The sequence below is a fragment of the Galeopterus variegatus genome, unplaced genomic scaffold, assembly GCF_000696425.1.
Source record: "Galeopterus variegatus unplaced genomic scaffold, G_variegatus-3.0.2 Scaffold26, whole genome shotgun sequence".
NCBI lineage: Eukaryota > Metazoa > Chordata > Mammalia > Dermoptera > Cynocephalidae > Galeopterus > Galeopterus variegatus.
The window spans coordinates 1,433,321-1,442,690 of NW_007726137.1; the positions used below are offsets into that span (position 1 = coordinate 1,433,321).

The 9,370-nt window shown below is 55.9% G+C and overlaps 1 long non-coding RNA gene across 1 annotated transcript; it reads right to left on the reverse strand.

Annotated features, from left to right (window-relative positions):
• Positions 1–504: 504 nt before the first annotated feature.
• Positions 505–4,342, reverse strand: LOC103587885. Its single transcript, XR_550266.1, has 2 exons — positions 3,346–4,342; positions 505–3,241 (listed from the first exon to the last, which is right to left on the reverse strand). It is a non-coding gene; the product is annotated as an uncharacterized LOC103587885 (long non-coding RNA).
• Between the last annotated feature and the right edge of the window lie 5,028 nt (positions 4,343–9,370).

The window sequence follows — 9,370 nt, forward strand, 5'->3', positions numbered from 1 at the left end:
CCCCGTCGGTGGAGCTGCCGGGCTACGCGCCCTCGGACCCCGACCTCGACGCCTCCTACCCCTACTGCTGCCGGCCGCCCTGGGAGCCGGGCCGGGGCCGCTGAGCCCCGGGCCCGAGCGGCCGCAGGACGGGTCCCCGCTGCCACCGAGTCTGCGTCCGGGAGGTTTCTGTCCCGTGTCGCTCGCGCCCGGGCTCCACTTTGAGGTCACAGTTAGTGTTTGGGGCCGGCCGCCCCCTCCGCACCCCTCCCGGGCGAGCCCCATCGCTGGGGCCGCGCTCGCGACGGTCCGGTCCGAGGCGGGCGACCGCACGCGAAGGACAGAAAGACAAAGCGGCTGGCACTTCGGGAATGACAGACTCGGGGACACAGCCAACAGCAACACTTGGCCCGCGGATGTGCCTGCTTTTGTTGGTACCTTTTTACTGTAAAGCTCTCCATAAACAGTGAAAATGTTTGGTAAATTTATTGCAATTTAAAGTCGGTGAGTTCTTTTACTAAATGAATGGCTATGTTATCGGAGAATATTCATCACGTTGGAGTTAGAGGACGTCCACCCACAGCCACTTGGGGCAAGTGGTTGAACGTGGCCAGACGAGTGTCGAGCGCGCACAGTTGTGCCCCGCCAGCTAGTCCGCTCGGTCCGGCCTCTTCTGAAGCTGACTTTGTGTGTGTGTGTAGAGACACTGACACCAGGTCCCCTACCTTCTTTCTTTTGAAACTGGCTGCGTGGTTTCTACTGCAAAGCAGAGCTTATTTTTGGTTATACATATGAACAATCTAATCCTATTTTGGAAAATCACAGTCATAGTTTTTCTGGCAAAGATCATTTTCCTGTTGATTAATTCATTAATCTGGTAATTTTGAATATTATAGCACTTCACTTAAAATATACCCTTAAATAGCCTTAACTGATGTGAGGATCATAATTGTAAACCATCAGGATGTGTGTGCATGTTTACACACAGTGTGGCACGAGTTCCCGACAAGGGTGCAGTGTGTTTCCATCTGCCTGGTGGGCCGGCTGGGAGCCGGGCAGGCTCCGAGTCTTGGGAAAATGTGATCTGATTCCCATGTGCCTGGAATCGTGGTGCCGGGCATGTAGCTGCTGACTCTGGACAGCGGGGGCCCCACCTGGCTGAAAGGTGTGTACCTCCTGTAGATGGATGTGGGGACGCGGCCAGAGCTCTGCCAGGGTGAGCACAAGTACTTGAGGTGAGAGAAGCTATAGAAATCATGTGCAGTGTCTGTATGGGGTAGAGGAGTCCGCTTCTCACTGTGAAAAAGTACCCAAATTTAGGGATGGGAGCGTAGTTTCCAGGTGCAAGCTCTGGGGTGAGACTTATCCTCAGTCCCCAGGTGTCCAGACCAAAGCCAGAGCTTCCCTGCACCCCACAGACCTGGCCAGGCTGCCCTAGCGCAGCAGAGGCCAGTGGAGGGGAAGTGAGACCTGTCACCAGCTAGTGGGCTGATCTGTGGAGGTGCGAACCCGTCCCTGCTGGTGGCTCGGACAATCACTATGAAACTCGGGAGTCTCATCAGAGCAACGGGCCATTGTCCTCTCCCTGCTGTGTGGGTGCCGCCCAAAGAAAAAGAATCAACATGGCCAATGTGCTAGGTTCTCATCCACGGGCCTGCTCAGACACTGGTCCATATTGGGCCTTTGCTCTCCCAGGCGGTGAGGTCCTTAGGGCCCCACCCCTCCTGCCCCAGGACAGCCAGCCTGCTGACCACCAACCTGAGCGGAAATGTGGTAAGAGGCAGCACACAGTGACTGTTAAAACACTTTCCTTGTCCACCTAGATCCAACCGTGTGGCATTGCCGGGGGCTTCCTGCTCCCTGGGCAGAGACCTCAGTGGTGGCTGCAAGACTGACCCCCCAGAGCTGCACAGCAGGGGCGGCCTGGCCGGTCTGAACGGGGTGAACACGGGCAGCAGAGCCGCAAGCATTCAAACCTCCCGTGTGCTTTTTGTTCTCTGAGGTGTTTAGTTTTACACATTTTGTACAGCTTAAAAGTGTAGATGCCTTATGAGTCTTTAAATTTGTGATCAAAATCAGTGACCTCTCTAAACTTCCAGGCTTTTCTTGGACTAGATCAGAAGGCAGAACTAGGTGGGGGTGGGTCATCCGTGTGAGGCAGGGAGAATCTGGAGGTGCCCCAGGCAGCTGCTTTGCCCCCAGCCCCAGTCGGGGTGAACCAGCCTCTTCTAAGCCCAACAAACTGGAGAATTTGTTTGAAAGTCCAGTGTTCCTTACTCCACGCACACTGTCACCTCTGCTTTTGTAGAGGTTGATATAATGATGTGGGGACACCAGGGTTTAAAATTTTAAGTTTACTAGAGGAAATAGAATCCCACGTATCCCTAAACTCAGATTGTTCCAAAGACCAGTTCTCAGGGAAATGAGTGGAGGGTCCTGAAGGCGCCCGACTTCCTTCCTGGGGGAGTGACGGGGACTGACTGCCTAGATACCACTCCAGTCCCAAGCTTCATGTCATCCAACCCATGGCAGCAATTTTTTGTCATGCTCATTCTACTTTTTTGAAACTTTAAGCTTGTTCAGAACTCATTCTTTGTGCTATTTGGAAAATAATGCCAGTCCTTGGGCCTTTCTAGAGCTGGGCCTCACCCTGCTTCCCTGCCACGAGTTTATTCAATGCTGAGGCAAAATTGAGCTGCACCCATTTCCCATTTTTACACGGGTCAGCTGTCATTTTAAACAGGAAGCTGTGACTTGGCTCAGCAGTACACGCTCGCTGCTCACATGGCTGGGGGTTTGCTTTTGAGGGAATAATGTGATAAAGATAACGTGTGATGCTGTGTACAGAATTGGGCGGTGTAGTCGCCAAACAAGCCACGTCCCCTTAGCGTTGATAAGCGGGTGCTCCAGGGCCCCAGAGGTCTGGGTGTTCACATCTTTCCTTAGCCAGAGGGAGTGCTCTGTCCTTGGCGACAAGAATCTGAACCACACAACTGAGCTTTTGACTGAAAAGTCAATTAAACAATTGTTTAACTTTTAAAAATCAGTCAGATGGTTATTCGCTGTGAAGATCCAATTGCTGGTGACTGAAGTTTTTACTCCTGGCTGGTGTTCTGATGCAATGCAGGAGGAAGCGTTGCGCGTGTGCACACACACGCACAAATGTGCACATGAACACGCACATGTGTGCACACACGTACACACGCGCACAACCTACATGCCTGCACACTCATGCACATACTCATGTGCATGTACTACACACCTGCATACATATGCACATGCACATGTGTGCACACACATACACACGCGCACAACCTACATGCCTGCACACACATGCACATACACTCATGTGCATGTACTACACACCTGCATACATATGCACATGTGCACACACACAGCCTCCAGCAGCCCTGCCTGGGGCACTCAGGATCCAGGTGGAACCCATCGGGGCATCATGGCCTAGCTGTGTAGCCGGGCTGCCCTGACCTGGCCATCCCTTTGCTGCAGCATTGTGGGACAAGCACGCAGGACGCATGCCCCCAGTAGGGCAGCTTGTTAGCACTGAGCTGCATGTAGGCCCTGAGCGCCCTGTCACACCTGGGTGGGGCAGGCTGCTGGGGCTGACCATCTGCAAGTCGACAAGCTCAGGGAGCCATGTGGGAGGTGTTCTGGGGTCCGAGAGAGTGGTGGGTTCCAGGTTGAGTTCCCGGGCTCCGAGGCAGGTCTGCGTGGCTCAGTCTTGCCATGGCTGGACTCTGGCATGGACCTGCTGGGCACCCTCCTGTGTCTCCCATGGCCCAGCTCCTCTGCTGAGTGGTGGCAGCCAGCTTCCCACCACCAAAGTCATTATCACCCCAAAGTATTTTTTTTCTTGCTAAGATATGAGAGAAAATTAATACATGACAGAGACCTTAGAACATAAATTCTGGCCTATAAACCGGTTGTCTCTATACCTGCGTGCCTGTCTTTTTATATGGGACAGGCAGCAGCTAATGTCAGCGTTTGATTTCCTGATGATCCAGTCCCTTTGCTTAACTTGCTGCCTTTCAGTACTGCACCTGACGGAAAAACACGAGCAAAGTGGAAAAAGAAAATAAATTTAGGAAAATAGTATACAGATATCGTTATATCGCCAAATTTGAATTCTCCTAAGGACTTCGCGGGGTGGCAGGGGAAAGCCTGGTGGTCCCCACGACAGAGCTGTTTCTACAGTTTTCTTAAACTCTCCGTGTATAGGAGGGAATCGACTCACACATGTGGGTTTCACCTAGAGAAGCCCCAATCCCTATAATCTCTATTTTTGCCTTTTATCTGCCATTGATACTCAACAGAATGTCACTTTTGGGTCAATAAAATCTGTTTTAAAATACACGGTACTCCACAAAACAATCCTTTACTCCCCATCTGGGTGGCCATCGTCCTGTTTCTGGCAGACTGTGTGGCAGGAGTGGCCGGATCGGTCAGGGGCTGCGGGCAGGGCGGCTGCACGTGGGTGAGTGGAGGCTGCTCTGGGTCCTTCGCTCTCCGTGGGCTCGACCATGGCGCCCAGCCTGTCGTTTCCATGGTGCCTGGAGGGGCCACCCACCTCCTCTGCCCTCTTCCCGGCTCCAGGGCCCCGGATTTGGCCCTTGTGCCCCCTGCACGGCCCTACCAGGGAACACCCTTCCCTTTCCCTCTATTTCTAGGTTGTCAGCCTGATCTCTTCATCTCCTCTCCTGATGCAACATTTTCCTAAAATACAGGCTCATGTTATCCTACTCAGAAATGTTCAAGAGCTGCTATTTTTATCAAGAAAGAAAAACTAAAACCACATGGGCCCCTGGGCTGACCCTTCAGCCCTCGCTGTGGAGGAGCCGGCAAGGGGCTCCCTTCTGGGGGGCTGTGGAAGAGGGGACCCCAACAGCAGGGCGTGGGTGCAGCATTGGGGAGCTGAGGGATGAAGCCAGACAGGTGGACCAGGATAGTGGTGTTGCCGAGGGTGAGGCCAAGACCACATGGCATTTTCAGATGATTGTTTTGTCTTTCTCTGTGAGAGGCATGGGTTGGAGGTAAAGAGACTGATTGGGAGGTGAAGGCAGCTATGCAGGGAGAAGGGACGCCGCGGTCTCAGGGCAGGCGGGGCCTGTGGGGATGACTGAGCAACAATTCTAGTAGCAGCAGCAGCGGACGGACCCACCACTCTGGGTGCTTCACCATGCACCCCGTCCACCCTCACAAGGGCCCCAGAAGCAGACCTGGCTACTGCCCCCTTTGTAGATGAGAAGGTAGAGTAGGTAAGGGACCAGCCCTGCTGGGCACCAGGCACAGACAACCGCAGCAGAAGCGGGACCACGATGCCCCAGCAATGTCTCCACCTGGTTGTGCATTTTTGTAAACTTTGCAACAGTGGGACACTTTTGACTCTGCTTCTTAGAGGATCCTCCAGGCCCATCCTCCCTGGCTCCCCACCCCCTGGGGTCACACAGAGGACCGGCCCCCCACATCTCACACTAGCTCCCCAACTCTGCAGTGCAGCCCCTGAGCCCTCCCAGGCTGTTCCCTTGGCTCAGAGCACCCTTCCCTCCCGTGTTGTCAGGCACACCAACATTGTACTCACAGTAGGGCCTGAGAGTACCTCCCGCAGAGACTCATGGTCCCCGTATCCATGTGTTCGTCTGCACCTCAGCCTGTGGCGATTGTAGCTGTCACTCTTTGACAGGGAGAACTGGCTGATACCCTTGCCTGGCACCAGAGCAGCCCCTGAACCTCTGAGAACAGGACTGAACCCTCCCCCCTTACCTTTGTAGCAATAGCACCAACCACTCAGAGGCTAGGATGCCTGTGATAAGAACTAGCCCTTAGGATGCAGGTGCTGGGATGTATGTGGTAGGTGCAGGTGTGGCTGTAGGTGGTGGGTGCAGGTGTGGCTGTAGGTGGTGGGTGCAGGTGTGGCTGTAGGTGGTGGGTGCAGGTGTGGCTGTAGGTGGTGGGTGCAGGTGTGGCTGTAGGTGGTGGGTGCAGGTGTGGCTGTAGGTGGTGGGTGCAGGTGTGGCTGTAGGTGGTGGGTGCAGGTGTGGCTGTAGGTGGTGGGTGCAGGTGTGGCTGTAGGTGGTGGGTGCAGGTGTGGCTGTAGGTGGTGGGTGCAGGTGTGGCTGTAGGTGGTGGGTGCAGGTGTGGCTGTAGGTGGTGGGTGCAGGTGTGGCTGTAGGTGGTGGGTGCAGGTGTGGCTGTAGGTGGTGGGTGCAGGTGTGGCTGTAGGTGGTGGGTGCAGGTGTGGCTGTAGGTGGTGGGTGCAGGTGTGGCTGTAGGTGGTGGGTGCAGGTGTGGCTGTAGGTGGTGGGTGCAGGTGTGGCTGTAGGTGGTGGGTGCAGGTGTGGCTGTAGGTGGTGGGTGCAGGTGTGGCTGTAGGTGGTGGGTGCAGGTGTGGCTGTAGGTGGTGGGTGCAGGTGTGGCTGTAGGTGGTGGGTGCAGGTGTGGCTGTAGGTGGTGGGTGCAGGTGTGGCTGTAGGTGGTGGGTGCAGGTGTGGCTGTAGGTGGTGGGTGCAGGTGTGGCTGTAGGTGGTGGGTGCAGGTGTGGCTGTAGGTGGTGGGTGCAGGTGTGGCTGTAGGTGGTGGGTGCAGGTGTGGCTGTAGGTGGTGGGTGCAGGTGTGGCTGTAGGTGGTGGGTGCAGGTGTGGCTGTAGGTGGTGGGTGCAGGTGTGGCTGTAGGTGGTGGGTGCAGGTGTGGCTGTAGGTGGTGGGTGCAGGTGTGGCTGTAGGTGGTGGGTGCAGGTGTGGCTGTTGGTGGTGGGTGCAGGTGTGGCTGTTGGTGGTGGGTGCAGGTGTGGTTGTAGGTGGTAGGTGTGGCTGTAGGTGGTGGGTGCAGGTGGTCCAGCACAGGAGATATACATCTGTCCCCACCACTGTGAGAATGGCTGATAGGATGGTGGGTGTGGGAGGCCCCAAGGAGGGCAGGGCTCCCTGCAGGGAGGAGCAGCACACAAATCCGGAGGGTTCTAGAGCCCATGAGAACTTGAAGGGAGAGAGGATCCCTGGAGAAAGGCAGAGAGAGCCTCTGAGGGGCTTTGGGGCCTTCAAAGGTCACTGCAGCCACAGGGAGGAGAGGGAGATAGACTCCCAGAGACACGTAGGAGCAAAACCGCTGCTGCTGACTAGGCAAGGAGGAGGGAAAAGGAGCGAGGACATGCCGGGCATCCTGGCAACACGACGGGCTGCCCCAGGGGCCTGGACATTATAGGAGCTTGTAGTTGTTTCCTAAGGCTGCCATAACAAAGTACCACAAACTGCGTGGCTTAAGACAGCAAACATCATACCCTTGCAGTTCTGGAGGCCAGAAGTCTGAGACCAGGGTGTCGGCAGGGCTGGCTCCTCTGGGGCCCTGAGGAGGGACCGGTCCCAGGCCTCTGTCCCGCCCTGGGGGGCTTCGGACAGGCTCCGCATTCCGTGGCTTGTAGACTCACCACTCCAGCATCTGCCCACCTGTGTCTCCTGCGTCCTTTGATGCTTCTTATAAGGAGACTCTTGTTGGGTTTAGGTCCCATCCTAGTCCAGCATGATCTGCAAAGACCCTGTTTCCAAACAAGACCCCATCCTGAGGTTCTGGGAGACAAAACTTCTGGGGGACAACACTGAATGCAGCTCAGAGCTCAGCCGTGGCTCTGGTTTGGCTGGTCCTTTCTCTGGGACGAACTCCCTCCTTTCTGTGGTGTGTGCACCGAGGCCATTGGGTAACAGGTGAGAGGCAGCCATCCCTGATGGTGACAAGGCCAGTTGCACAGGAGTCCATGGACCTGAATAGATCTGTCAGATGAATATTCTCTAAAAAAGCTGAAACTTTAAACTTAATTGCCCAAGGGAAAAACTTTTTGAAAATAAAGTACATTTGACTTATTTGCAAATATTTTCAGATAACTGAGTTGTTTTGCAAATCCCGACTGGGGCATGTCACTCTCCCCTGTGTGGCTGCCCCGTGCAGCTGGGCAGAAGGCCTCAGGGTGCCGAGCTCCTCCAAGGGACTGTCTCCCTCTGGCGGCCGAGCCTGCTCATTTTGGGAGCTTTTCTCTCCTGCTCTCTCCCCCCAGCCTCCCAGCCTTGGTCCGGCTGCTTCTTCCTTCCTGGCCCAGCCGGAGGTCCCCTCTGCCAGAGCCTCCCTGGAACTCCCCCAGGACAGGTCTGTTCTGCGCGGTGCTTCCCACACCTTCCCGGGCCCTCCTGGCCCCCGTATCACCCCCAGGCCCCTTTTGGGACAGAAATGACCCCTGGAGGAGGGTCTGTGGGGGCCAGCCTGCGACAGCCCCTCCTGCCTTTTTTTTTTTTTCCTTTTTGTCTTTTTTACTGACCGGTAACGGGATCGCAACCCTCGGTGTTGTGCCCGTACTGCAGACTGGCAACGGGATCGCAACCCTCGGTGTTGTGCCCCACTGCGCTCAGCCAGTGAGCGGGAACCGGTCTCCACATGGGATCTGAACCCTCAGCGGGAGCGCCGCCGCGCTCCCAAGTGGCGCACTCTCCAGTGCGCCACCGGGCCGGCCCCCTCCTGCCTTTTTAAGCGTAACTCAGATTATTTTTTCCCTTAAATGAGTGATGTGGCGCCATAGGGCAGCCACTGCGTGCCCACTGTGGGGAGGGCGGGAGCCTCGTGCCCCCCAGCCCGCTGCTCCCCCTCTTCAAGGCTCAGCTAGGAAAAGGCTCTGAGGCCTTGACAGGCTGCAGGTGGCCACACCCTTTGGTGCTTGTCACCTGGTAAAGGTGACGAGAGCGCATTCAACAAGGATCTATGGAGGTCGCTGCCTGAGCCCCTGGGATTCTGAGCTGGACAGTGCTGCCCCCACCCCCCCCAATCTTTACTGGCATCAGCACCACCTCACCAAGGCTAATTTGTCTTGAGGGTGTGTCATGTGCCAGGCCCTGTATGCCAAGTGCTTTAGGTTCTCTACCTTGCTTATCCTGAAAACAGTCACAAGTGGGAAGGTGGCTTAGGAAGTTCTGCGTTCAAGGATGGAGCCCGCTCAGCTGCTGGGCTGCAAGTCCGGGGAAGCTCAGTCACTCTCCTGGGGTCTCAGACCCCTGCCATGTTCCAGCCGCAAGGCTGGACCAATATTCTGTTGCTCAGCATCATTTGTGGGAGTTTTATAAGCCCGGGCATCAGGTGGGCAGCGTGACAACCTCAGCCTCCCTCCAGACCTCCGGGCATTGACGTCTGTCTGGCTAGGGCAATTGTCAGAATCCTGCCAACATAGCCAATTGTATTGTCGGGTTAGGGCCCACAGACCCTTCAAACTTGTGGTAGGGACTAGGTCACGGTCCCCTCACATGCCAGGCTGGGTCGCCAGACCCCTCAGAGGCAGGTCCACGGCTAGGTAATTGGCAAAGATCCTGGGAACCGTCGGCAGACGACACGAGCTCAGTCCTC